Source organism: Helianthus annuus, chromosome 6, assembly GCF_002127325.2.
Source record: "Helianthus annuus cultivar XRQ/B chromosome 6, HanXRQr2.0-SUNRISE, whole genome shotgun sequence".
NCBI lineage: Eukaryota > Viridiplantae > Streptophyta > Magnoliopsida > Asterales > Asteraceae > Helianthus > Helianthus annuus.
In genome coordinates, this window is record NC_035438.2 from 128,722,394 (window position 1) to 128,736,153 (window position 13,760).

General features: G+C 37.4%; 1 long non-coding RNA gene across 2 annotated transcripts in view; it reads left to right on the forward strand.

Annotated features, from left to right (window-relative positions):
* Nucleotides 1–8,194: 8,194 nt before the first annotated feature.
* LOC118479464 overlaps nucleotides 8,195–13,760 on the forward strand; it is a 35,900-nt gene continuing 30,334 nt past the window's right edge. Inside the window, exons 1-3 of one of the 2 annotated variants that reach the window (XR_004859626.1) lie at nucleotides 8,195–8,700; nucleotides 9,339–9,415; nucleotides 9,899–9,950. This is a non-coding gene — a long non-coding RNA (uncharacterized LOC118479464). Of the gene's footprint in view, nucleotides 8,701–9,338; nucleotides 9,416–9,898; nucleotides 9,951–13,760 lie in introns of those variants that run through there. The other variant, XR_004859625.1, reaches the window with a different exon arrangement.

The following is a 13,760-nucleotide window of genomic DNA, read 5'->3' on the forward strand; positions in this document are numbered from 1 at the left end:
TCTTTAATTTAGCCTTAGCTTAGACCGGTCAGTTTCAAAGGATATATACGGTTTAGTCGCGTGAAAGGCGAAAACCGGGAATGGAATGTGGTTTGGACCCAACAAGTTTGAAGACTTGTTTTATATGGGTAATATAACCATACTCTGGATTTTGAGGCCAAAACAATAAGGTTTGACCCGTTTCGGCTAGTTTATGTAAACTAGTTACATAAACCGAACCGTGCGCGCAAAAGGCGTAACGGGTAACCGTAAGAGTCCTACACAGGTTTCCTAAGTTAATATGCTTTAAAGGGGTATTTTGGTCATTTTAAAGATTATAAAATAGGTTTCTGAGTTCTATAGGAAATCTGAGTTTTCCGAACGGTTTATAAAGTCCAAAATACTCTATTTATTATTTAAAGTCAGTAGCAACTGGAATCGGGTCAAAATACCTTGTAGAACTCAAGTTATGTCCAAAAAGGGTATATTCGGTATTTACCGAACCGATGCCATAACCGCAGGTTATGAGCAGGTTAAAAATTATTAAAAATCTTTAAAAATTCCAAAATATTATTTTACATCAGTGTGTAAAAGGTTTGGTGCCGAAATTTGGGTTTAGATAGGCTTTATGCTAAATGCGCCGTTTAATTACTAAAGTTTCCGTAATTACGCTATTTAGCATAACTCCTATTCTAGACCTCGGATTGACGTGAAATTTTAGGGACATGCTTAGAAATCAGTAACTAAGGTTATTGTCCTTTCACATATTCAAAATTCTCGTTTTAAAGTAAAAAGGGCGTTACGGTCAACTTTTAAGCATTTAACGGAAATGTGCTAAAGACTTGGACAAACAACGAACCGGTTACAGAGGGTTAAACCATCATGTAACCTGGTCCTAAGAGAGTCCTAAGGCATATCTAACTCATACCAAAACGGGTCAGAACTGAAGTCAAAGCAAAAGTCAAAGTTTTGCAACTTTCGGTTCCGAACCGGGTCAAAACAGTAAATGGTCGGATCAAACAAGCTTAGACTAGTTAATATACTTATTATCATGTTATATGAGTGTTAAAACAGGTTACACGCCATCTACATTACTGATTATGCATAAAATCGCAAAATAGCATTCTGTTGACTTTTTCTAAGCAAGTTTGACTCGACATTCGGACTAGTTAGAGTGGGAATGAGAGGGTGCCCTTTTAGGGGTTTAAAGCCCACATGATTACCAACATATAACTACCTTTGATTCGACAAACCACTGGACCATTTGTGATTTATTGTAAAGTCAATCGTTAATTACGACGGATTGACTTTCAAGCTATAACTATGTAAAAACTAAACCACAAAGGGTTAGGCATACTTACAGAAGCTTGGTACACGACCAGAGATGTTAAAAGAGTGCTCTTGAGCTCCAGAGGTGATCAAGAAAGCAGGTTTGAGGTGTGTTCACTAAGTGCACAACTCTTGGCCTTTTATAGTGAAAATGGAAGCACAAGATCATCACAACTAAGGCTACAAGGGTTCCTTGATCATCAACATGTGTCCCTGGGTGCTAGGGGTCGTTTAGGGGGCGCCCATGCTCTCATAATGGCATTCTAAGGCGGTTAAAATAGCAAACAATGCTCCTGTCCCCGTATTCTGCATCTGGCGGCCTGACGCGGCCCGCGTTAAGGATCAGGCTACCCTTACGCGGGTCGCCTGAATCCTAATGTCAGGCAACGAATCTGCACATGGCTCGCGGCCCGCGTAAGATCACTCGGATCTGTAACGCGGCCCGCCTGAGACTTGATTTCCAAGATTTTCAAATCTTTTGTAATCGTTGACCTGGCCTTTCGGTTTCGAAGGGGTAACTTTGCGATTTGGGCCTCGATTATTTGCGTATAAGGGCCTCCGAACTTCTACCCAACATATTAACCCTTGGTTAATTTATTATTACCCAAAAAGTCTTATTTTTCAATGTTTGACGCTTTTAACCCTTTTTAACGAATTCGATCATAACTTTCTCGTTTTAAAACGGAACTTCGCGAAATATATATCGCGCATTCTAGGGAGTATAATTTACCATTACAAAGCCTTGGGTATGCCCAAAGGTCACTCAGAGGTATAACTTAAACATGTTGACACATTTGGCCCCTGTAGTTTGTAATTCCTCACTTTCTTTTGTATTTCGTTCCGTACGATCCATGATTTATTCGTTTGAAGGTACGAGCATCAATTAGGGTTACTTGTACAGTATATTTATCCCTTGTTGACATTTTTAACCCTCGAATTTACATACTTTCAATGTTTGTCAACTTTAGTCCTTTAATTAGTATTTAACACCCCGTGTAAACTTAAGACACGTGTCAATACTTTATTGGACGCAAAAATTTCGAGGTGTTACATCCTCACCCCCTTAAAAGAAATCTCGACCTCAAGATTTATTGGAATAGATGAGGGTACTTCTCCTTCATCGTGGACTCTACCTCCCACGTGTACTCGGGACCTCTACGGGCATCCCATTTCACCTTCACAATCGGTATATACTTCCTGCGAAGTTTCTTAACCTGTCGATCCTCGATCGACACAGGTTTCTCAACAAATTTTAAGCTCTCGTCGATGTGTACATCTGCATGCGGTATAACCAGTGATTCGTCAGCAAAGCACTTCTTTAGGTTACAGATGTGGAACACATTATGGATACCACTGAGCTCTTCTGGTAAGTTTAATTTGTAGGCAACCGATCCGACACGTTCGATTACTTCGAAGGGTCCAATATATCTCGGGCTTAGCTTGCCTTTCTTACCGATTCGCATCACCCCCTTCCAGGGTGATACCTTTAGAAGTACCTTGTCGCCTACTTCGAAATTAAAAGGCTTACGCTTCAAATCCGCGTAGCTCTTCTGCCTGTCCCGGGCAGCTTTCAATCGATCGCGAATTTGGACAATCTTGTCCGTTGTTTCAAATATTATATCAGGTCCTGTCATTTGGACATCTCCAACTTCTGCCCAACAAACGGGCGTTCTACATTTTCTACCATATAGGGCTTCAAAAGGTGCAGCCTTAACACCCCGTGTAAACTTAAGACACGTGTCAATACTTTATTGGACGCAAAAATTTCGAGGTGTTACAGCCTTAGAGGACTTGAACTTTTATGCCTTGGCACTGATCAATGATGATAGACATTGATCTGGGGCTAAACAACTCTACTGTCACAGCATCGGTACCTGTTGGACCATGTGCGACCCTAAATAGTCAGTAAAGGCAGTTCATCTTTGAATACATAGGCGGAATCAAAGTAATCAAAGTCACAACAGCTTTATCCTTTCAATTCCTTTTCTATTAACGCTTTCTGAGTAAATTTTGACAGCAATTCGACACCGACAGTATGACCAGATTCCGCTCCAACGTTGCGAATGAGATCATCACACACATATATATAGATTGGCTGATTCCGCTTGAAACTGTTCAAGCGGAACCCCATGTGATCACTTCGAGCGGAATCACCATGAAACACTTGGAGCGGAATCACCAATTGTCATTTGCAGCGGAATTACGACATTATCCTGATTTCGCTTGAAATGACTTCTTGTCATTTCGAGCGGAATTACAATCTAAAATCCACTTTTCAATTCCAAACTCCAATCTAACCTATCTAGACCTAAGACTCGATTAAGACGTAGTAAACAGACATTCAGTGCACCAACAGACTCCCCTTGGATGTTGACGAAGTCTTCGGCGTCGAGTCTTCAGTCTTGGTCTCTTCTCCAACTCAGTCTTCTCATTGTAAAAGCTTTCTCTTCACATGTTCAAGATCTTGACTTAGCTCTATCTTCAGTCTCCCATTTGACTGTTGATCCAGACCTTTAGACTCCCCTTTTCACAGACTCCCCCTCTCGGTAAGCTGGGATCTAGGGTCTTGGTCTGGTTCAAACTTTGACTTTTTGAGCCATGGGAATGATAAAATCCACAACCTGTTACTCAACCAAATAACATTACAATCTACTGATTTTCAACAATAAATCACAATATCTATCAGTTTAGAAATCCACTCAAGTATTCAGGTCCAAGTTAATGACCCTGATTACTCAATTAACCTACCAAGTCCAATTTAATGACCTTGGTTGATCCTTTTGACAAACAAACTGATTTTTGTTTAACATTTTTGTAGGATCGTATCGCGACCTGAATGAGTCGATCAGAGGCGTTTTCGTCAATTACAGGTGCGGAAAACAAGTAATCAACGTAGGAATAGCTTGCGATTCACTTTAAATTCTTTCTGTATTGATTTGACAGCGATTACAATCAGTTCTCGATCCGGCAGCACTTCGGTACGAGATTCAGCAAAGGTTACAAATGAGATCGCTCATAGGCTATATATAGGCCACTGGGATCGCTTATTGGACAGGCCCAATAAGCGATCCAGACATGTGTCACTCAAGCGGTCCAGCATACTTGCCGTTCGAGCGAACCAACCCCTTTACATTCGAGCGGTCCTAAACTATAATGGGCCATATGAGCGATCCAACAAGCCTAATACTATACAATCTCACAATTTCTCGTATTTCGTGCCCAGATCTAACATCCTAAGACTATGACTCGATACAAGACGTAATCAGCAGATGTAATGCACCAACAGACTCCCCTTCAGATGTTGATGGAGTCGACTATCGAGTCACAACAATGCTGTGTCTTCACATCTTCAGTCTTTATCAGTCTTTGGGCTTCTCTCTCTCTATCTTCATCTTTTTCTCTTTTATCATAAACAGACTTCCCCTCACTATGATGTTGACATCTTTTGAGATTATCAAGTCCAACATGTGCTCCCCCTCAAATGTTGACTTTTCCTACACAACAACTCAACCACAACATAAGTTTTATGATAAACGTTTAAGCATATAAACATCACCAAACAAACAAACTAACCAGCCAAATAGTTACTGATGAACCACTTGGAATTATGACGTTTTTTCTTTATCAAAACAAACACAAACACCCCAAACCAATTGTTCATCATGTTTAGCACTTCGAATTTTGATAATCAGCTTTTCAACATCAGTTGTCGAAAATATTTTTGTATTTTAAAAAAAATTATACTAAAACACACCAAAAATCTTTTTGGATTTTTCTGAAAGAAAATAAAATGCAGAAATAAACTATTTACAGACAATATTTTTGTGAGCTCGTGCAAGAGGATCATATCAGTTTTTGAGACAAATCACCAACACCGTTAAGCTTTAAACATTCTCAGTTCTAAACAATTTACCTAGATTTTCAGTATGTTTGTCCACTTAAATTTTCACACAGACTTTAATTGATTCGAGATACGATATTAATGTTTTAGAGACTTAAACTTAATTGTGTATCACTCCACTTGAATATACTCCTGTATCCAGATCCCAAATATTCAGTCTTACAGGTGAGTATACCACAGATGATATCTGTAAAGGGGTAGATGCGAAACCGTGAGAGCTCAGGTCAGAACTTCCGTTCAGCAGAGAGATGACGGCTCGACTTTTGGTGGGTCCCCTTTAGAGGATCTTTTGATTACAACAGCAGCGACTATCAATTTTATTGTTTCATCAGCTTGCTGAGGGCGATGCTATGTTTCAAGCATTTTGCGAAAAGCATTATCCGGGGACTAGGTCAGTACTTCCATACAGCAGAAGTCCCGGGATAATACCCCAGATATCACTGAGTATAAAGACCTAGTATCTCAGAATACGGGACCTTTCAAACAAGATTTCAGGGGTTACCCATATATCCAAGAATAGGTACCCACAAATCAAGCAAGTTTGATTTACGTTTATATCTCGTTTCAATTTACTAAATGTGCGAAAATCTACTGACACAACCGCAGTAAGATTGTTTATCACATTTTGACTTTCCAATTCTTTAGCGTGTCGTGATAGTCCACTGATGTACTATCATTTCCTCTTTTTCACAACAAAACTCATTTTTGATTTTATCATGTTTTTGACTTTTTTAAATTTTCTAATGTTTTTGGATTTTCTGAAATTTTCTTACTCCCCCTAAAATGCAAACACATTAACGAAAATATGAAATGACAACCGATATCAAATTACCTCAAATCGCCATTCACTAGGCATAAACAATCAGAACTCCCCCTATCAACAAACTATTTTCCCATTTAGATTTCAAAACACTTAAGTTTGTTTTAATCAAAATGGTTTTTCCGGAAAATAAGTTTGATTGATTTTACCACTTGTAGATTTATCAAACAAATGTTCGGGGATGTGGTTCATCATCTTGTCTTCCAACCAGATGTAGGAAAATACAAGTACAAATTAATGTCCTTGATTTACCATATACAATCAAATCATTTAACCACTTGTAATTATAACCAACAAACATAAACAAACCTCTTTACCGTTTGTATGATTGACGTTACCGAATAATATTCAAGAAAGATGGCGATTCATGCTCCACGCTTACCAACCTGGGAGCTCCGGCAAGTCCTGAGACTTACTGTTCATAATATGTACCATCCCAGTCACAAACCAGGGATGGTTCAACCTTTTCTTTCTTTATTTTCTTCTCATAAAATTCCTTAACCCCTTTGACTTTTCGATCAATCATCTTGCCAAAGATATGTTTTACCTTGGGGTTAAAGACCTTCTCAGCATCAAATTCATGTTCATCATGATAAAATTGGTTAGAAATTTCAACTTTACCAATTTTATTTTTATAATTCTCAGTCTGAAGTAATGGAAACTCCTCATCATTAACAATCAGAACTGATTTTTCAACTTTTTCATCAGCTTCACATTTTGAAACAATTTGTGGCTCAACTGACTTTGTGGAATCAGTTTCATTGCCTGAAGATAGCTCCTCTGATTTCGACCTATCAGAATCATCGCTAGAGCTTTCACCAATACTCTTAACAACCCATTTCTGGTTGTCAGATTTTGCTCTTTTCTTGTAAAACTTGTTCGAACTCTCACCAATTTCAAAAATAGAATCTTTAAACAATTTAGTTCTATCCAGTGGTGATTCGAACGCAAACACCTTTTCTGAGATTTTGCGAAAAACTCCCTGTTTTGATTGTATCGCCTGAGAACAATCTTTGGCGATATGTCCAACGTTGTTGCACTTGAAACAGGTTCTTGAGTCCTTCTTTTGTTCAGCTACCTTCTTCAACTCAGCTTGTTTCTTTTTCAGAAATTCACTGTTTGTTTCCCTCCAGAAACTTGTCTTTTCTTCTTCATTGGTTGATGTACCTGAAACAAATGACATTTTTGATTTAAAATCACGAACATATTTTTCATTTTTCTGTTTTTCTGTAGGAGTAAAACCTAATCCTTTCTTTTTGAAATTACCGTTATGGTTTGATCTCTTTTGGAAATCTGAACCAGAACCGTAATTCTTTTTCTTATTTAATCTCTGTTGAACTCTTGAGGTGTAAGATTTAGGTTTATCAATAAGACATAAGCCTTTTATTTCAGAAATATTGATTTCTGTGAGTATGAAAACCTTTTTAATCAGTTCAGTTTTGACACCTCTTATTGGAAATTCCTCATCAGAATATAATTTGTCCGAATTATTCAAAGTATAAGCAACTTTAAACAACCCATCATCCAAATTAGACTTTGATAACAGGAATTTTCTATCATAAACTAATTTTCCCTGTTTTTCTGTTTGCCCCGGAGTTTTTGACTCAGATTTTGACTCTGACACGGACTTCGACTTTGACTCTTCACTGTCATCACTATCTAACACATGATCCACGACTTTCTTCATCAATTGAGACTGTTGATCAGTGTCAGATGATGTAAACACAACATCAATACTTTCTGGAAGATTGTGTAACATCCGTCAAAAACGGATCTCCGAAACCCGAACCCGTTCTTATATTTGATTTTTTTTATCACACCAATATCCTATAGTATTATTTATTGATATATTTTGTAATAAAAATATGTAGAGTATTATACTAAAGAAATAAAAGCTTGTATTATTAAAACTATAGTTATAAGTTTATAGAATATAAAAGATATACATTGTTATAAGAGTTAGGTGTTTTTTTAAAACAAATCCAAACCACAAGGTCTAAACTATCTTTTGGCAAAACTTCAAGGGACTAAACTGAAAATGTGAAATTAATTCCAATGATACTTTGAAGGTGCAGAAAGAAATGGCCGTTGACGTTTTCGAAATTCTGTAACCGACAAACAAAAAAAAAAAAAAGACTTTAATATCATAAAAGAAGCAAAGTAATTACGTTTTCAATATTATAGAATGTAACTCGTCAATCGGTTTGGCGTTTTGGTCGATCTGATGATTTAGAATTAATCTTTTGGCAATGGAAACAAGTTCAAACAAAAGTGTAACCGTCGGACTTGTATATAATGTCAACTAAGCACACCCTCTCATCCCTTTTCGATATCCAACACCCTCCCATTCTGCCATCGGCTTCCTGCACGCCCGCCCACCGGAACGACGCCGGAATCCGCAGAGGCATCCACCATTCTTTCGAAGTCACCGAAAAAAAAGTGGATCTGATCGGCATCGTCGCGACTCCGGCCAAACCCAACCATTCCGAATTTAATATATATAAATACCGACACCCTCACCACTCTCGACACCCTCATACACACTCGCAACACGTTTCGATAACCTAACACCTCGCCGGAGACCGAGAAGACGACCGGAGAGAACCACGGCCTTGCAGGGGATCGGAGACGAATTCGTTGCCACGTCGACGTTCGTTTCATCACGTATTCGGTATACCCTTCTTATTTCTTTGTTTCCTCATTTGAGTTCACTGTTAAAGTAGTGCCATTTTGATATCATAAACATTCAAATAAAACAGCAAGCATGATAACTTGCATCTTAGTCGAATGGTTTTTTTTCTTTTTATTATAATAAAGAAGATGACAATCGAATTCTGCTTCTAATCGAATTAAACATACGAACTCTTTCAAACAAGTGTGGTCGTCCAGTTGGTTTTGTTTAACCTTCTGTTGATGCATTTTGTTCTAATCATTTTCTTTGTTTTCTATGAATATTGTTAATAAATTCCTGTTTCTTTTGTTGATACTTCCTTTTCTTGTTGAAGTTAAACTAAGATTTAGAGTTATTATAAAATAAGAATTTCTAATTCTTTTTATAACATGTTTATTTAATTGATTAATTAATACCATAAATAAATTATCAACTAAAATTCTGTTTATAACCATAAATTGTTTTAACGGTTCCTTTATTTTTTTATATATAAATTAAAAGTCAATAATAATATTAACGAAGTTATAATTAATTTCCTTTTTATAAGTAAAGGGGTAATTAAATGGTACACCATGAATATTAAGACAACAATTTAACTTATAATAACTAGATCGTTATGTGTTATCTTAAATCTCTAGGATAACCATTATGTTCGTTCTTTTGGATTCTCCAATCTTTACTCGTGCGTATTTACAAGAAACGCAACGCAATCAAGGTGAGTATACATGACCCATTTTCTATTTTACACTTTTGGGTGTAGTATGCATTTCTATATCAAAACACACTATGTTAAACATTTTTGCACTATCAATCCACATTTCATGTGAATCTATTTGACTCATGTTAATCATGTTATGCTACTGTTAAACATTTATGACTGTGTGTTCATTAACTTTACAAGTCTCCCCTAACAATGGCAGCGCTGTAGGTTGTAACGCCCATCCCATAATATTATGGGTATTGTTAGGTTTATTCTATGTTACTCATGTTACCACCCTTCTAGGGTTAGGCTATGTTAATTGCGTTAATCTTTGGTTTGAACACATAAATTTCATCGTTACGAGTATAACTGTTAATATGAAATCATGTAGTCACGTGGATTTGAGCATGTTAATCTATTTCAAACATATTATACTATATTCAAACTTGTATACTCGCCAACATGTTTTGTTGACTTTATTTTAAATGCATACTGCAGGATGAGGAAGTCAAAGTTTGAAGAAATGAATAGGATGGCCTAGAAACCCACTTTTGAAATAAATTATGTTTGATGTTGTTATTTCCTTTTTATGACAATGTATGAAACTTTGCAATTTTAATAAATGAAATTTAATTATATTGTCACATTTAGTGTTATGATGTCTTTGAACAGTTTGTACGTCTCATCCCGATGTTTCCGCCATCGGTTGGGGTGTGACAGATTGGTATCAGAGCCATAACTATAGGGAATTGGGTAGGATTGCCTTACTTTTGCCTAGCCTATAGTAGGAGTACTCTGATACCAGATTGGTATCAGAGCCGTAACTATAGGGAATTAGGAATGCCTTGCCTAGTCTATAGTTTAAGAGCTTATTCACTATGTGTTGCTTAAAACAACTTCCTTTCTATCCTCTTTGCTTCCCTCTACTTTCTTGGACTCTTAATATACATGTCTTTCCTAAGACTAACACAATACACTTGGAGGCTTTGAAGACACTCATGTAACACAATCGAAACGATTCATCAAAATAGGGGTGATTCCCACATTTGGTGATGACTTTCACTCAGCTATACTTTGATTTTTGCACGAAATCTACCCTCAAGTTAGGAGTGATGTCCAAATCTTGGAGGGAATTTCCACTTCATACTCTAGTGGACCCTTATCTTTTGATAAGTACCAACCACGTTAGGGTACGATGTTATCAAGTTAGAGGTGAAACTCGCATCTTGTTTAACTAGTCCCATTCCTCGATTTTTGATCTCGCCAAAGTTTCGATTTTCCCAATCGATTAAGGACGTGTAGTAACTGGAAGGACAAATATCGTTAGTCGCTCCTCGATGAGAGTATTTGTCTATTAGGCCAAAGCACGTCTCCTTAATTCGAAAAGGATTTCGATTCACTTTGGAATAGTCTTATGTTACGTTCCGTGACAATCCATATTTTTATGATAAATCTCTTTTTATGTTAACTCAATTTTCATGTGTTTTACATTTGTACGTTATATCATTTCAATTTAATACATGCATGCTAATATGTTATTTACAACTTTCTCAATATAATTATTTACAACTTTCTGTTTTGTCATAAAAGCTCCCTGAAGAGTCTTCATAGCAACTGCTTGTTCTTCACTAGTTTGATTGTACTGATTCATTGTTTTGTTCAGCACATCATAAGACTCTTCAGACTGTTTAAGTTGTAAATCAACGTGCTGTTCTGCTTTTTCACAATCTCACAGTTTTCACATTTTACAGAAACTTCTTTTGCATCAACTTGTTCTTCAACTTTAAACTTAGGCACTTCTGTCATCTTTTGCTTTCTCACCACCGGCACTTCTTCATCATCACTACTCACCGGTGTTTTGATCTTTTTCTTTTTCTTCTTTGCTCTTTCATCTTCACTGTCACTCTCAGCAAGTAGCTTCATATCTTCTCTGTATTTTCTCGCCCAATACTCTGTATCATCATCACTATCATCTACAATCTTTGCTGTAAATGCAGTGTAAGCTGTGGTTTGATCAGGAATGTAATCATCCCAAGTAAAATTTGCCCAGCTAAAACCCTCTGGTAACCTCTCATCATCTTGATCAATTATCAAAGCACTACCATCTTTTCTTTTTCCACAATCATAACTGCTTACACAAGCTCTCTTTCCAGTATCTTCAACTACATCTCTTCCATGTGCAGTCTGAGCTTGATGTTTTTGTTGTTGAGATGATTGACCAACTTGGTGATAGATGGCTTTGCGATAGTAATCGTTGTTGTTGTTGAACGGATTTTGAGCTCCACTTGCTTCTCGGTTTGTACACTCCCTCTTGAAGTGTCCTTTTTCCCTGCATTGAAAACAAGTGACTTTAGATTTGTCAAAACCCAAAGTAGAAACATTCGCATCACAAAGATCATCTCTCCCCGTGATTTGTTTGAATTTCTCAGCTCTCCGTAAAACACTAGCCAGACACCATTTTATGTCCATCGGCTCCATCTCTTCAGCATCTATCTGGTCGTAGTCTTCTTTTGTTAACATCGGATTTCCAATACGACCTGCAACAAAACAAGTATAAGATTCCAAAACCATTCCTAATAAAGACATTTGGTTTTTGGCAACTTCCTCAGAATAATCTTGATCATTTTCAAGATTCAATACAATGTTGCACTGTAATTTTCTCCCATTCTTAGTTGCTGAAATGTTTGGATCAAATGTTGAAAATGAAGTAAAATTGGTTTTGCTGCTTGATCCAGATGATGGACTTTCAGATAAACTTTTGGCACTCATACCAGTCACAATCTTTGGAGATAAATTTGATGATTTCTCATTTACCCCAGCTTTATAATATAACCCGATGTCTTGTTCACCATCGAAATCTTTCATTCTAATCACTTTCCGTTGTTCCATCTCTTGAGCTTCGATCTTTTCGATGAACTTACTGAGCGTCAGATTGCTAAAACCTTTCTTGTTTCTGAGCATCATCAAGTAGGTGCCCCAACTCTCATATGGCAACGCATCAGCAAGTTTTTCAATTAACTCCTCATTACTCTTCTCAATACTCAATCTTTTCATATTTGCAAGCAGATTACAATATCGTTCAATAATTTCTCTCGTACTCTCATTTTTCAATCCTCGAAATAAATCGAACTCTTTCTTTAGAAGCGATTTCTTGCTCTTGACCATCTCCTCACTTCCTCTAAACTTTGAACGTAATGCTTTCCAGATTGAATAAGAAGTTCCATTATGCTGTAGAAGAACCATGATATCTTCCTTCACTGCCTGTTGTAAAAGACTAAGCATCATTTTCTCATCTTTATACTTTTTCCGAGCATCAGCAGTAAGATCTTTGATCGGAACGGGTTCTTCATCATCATTCAATGGTCTAACATATTTTGTCTCGACACATTCCCAAGCATCAAGATAATTCGCTTGCACCCAATTTTCAAATCGACCTTCCCAACCCTTATATTCTTCGATGTTCATTAGTTTGAGAGGTTTTTGCATCGTCCCTGTTTCGTTTTCTAACATTGTGGTTTGAATAGCGGTGATTGGGGTACTTGGAGTAGCAAATGCATAATAAAAATCTTCGTCCATTTTCAAATTTTTTTTTTTTTAAAAACTCAACAATCAGCCTTAAAAGCGAACTGGGGATGTCAACTGTACACAAAAGCGGACTAAATGTTCAAATTGACAAAAGAGCGGTCCAACAGAATCAGATAAGCGGACCGGATGGGTCCAAATAAGCGGTCCAAACCAACCGTATAAGCGGTTCCAAACAAAGTTCGTTCGAGCGGTTCCAGTCACTTGTCTGTTCAAGCGGTTCCAATCACTTGTCTGTTCAAGCGGTTCCAATCACTGTTCGAACGAGCGGATCAAAAATGTTCATAAGAGCGAACCAACTGAGTTAATTTGGAGCGGACCAGGTCACCTGACCGAATAAGCGGGCCAAAAAAAATGTTGTACGAGCGGTTCACCTATGGTCAAATAAGCGGACCACAATTGTCCGAAAAAGCGAACTACCAATCGGACCTGTTTTTCCTTCGAATTTTGGCTCCAAACTTCAAGGGTTTGTCTCTATACTATCGTGCATAATCCCTGAGATTTTCAGCAATTTTCGACCGTTGGAAGTGTCTGAAACAGAAAAAGAAGGTGAAGAAGACAGAAATTTTGATGATTTTCAGCTATTCTCTGCAGAACTCCTCCACCTGAAGCTCTGATACCAATTGTAGGATCGTATCGCGACCCGAATGAGTCGATCAGAGGCGTTTTCGTCAATTACAGGTGCGGAAAACAAGTAATCAACGTAGGAATAGCTTGCGATTCACTTTAAATTCTTTCTGTATTGATTTGACAGCGATTACAATCAGTTCTCGATCCG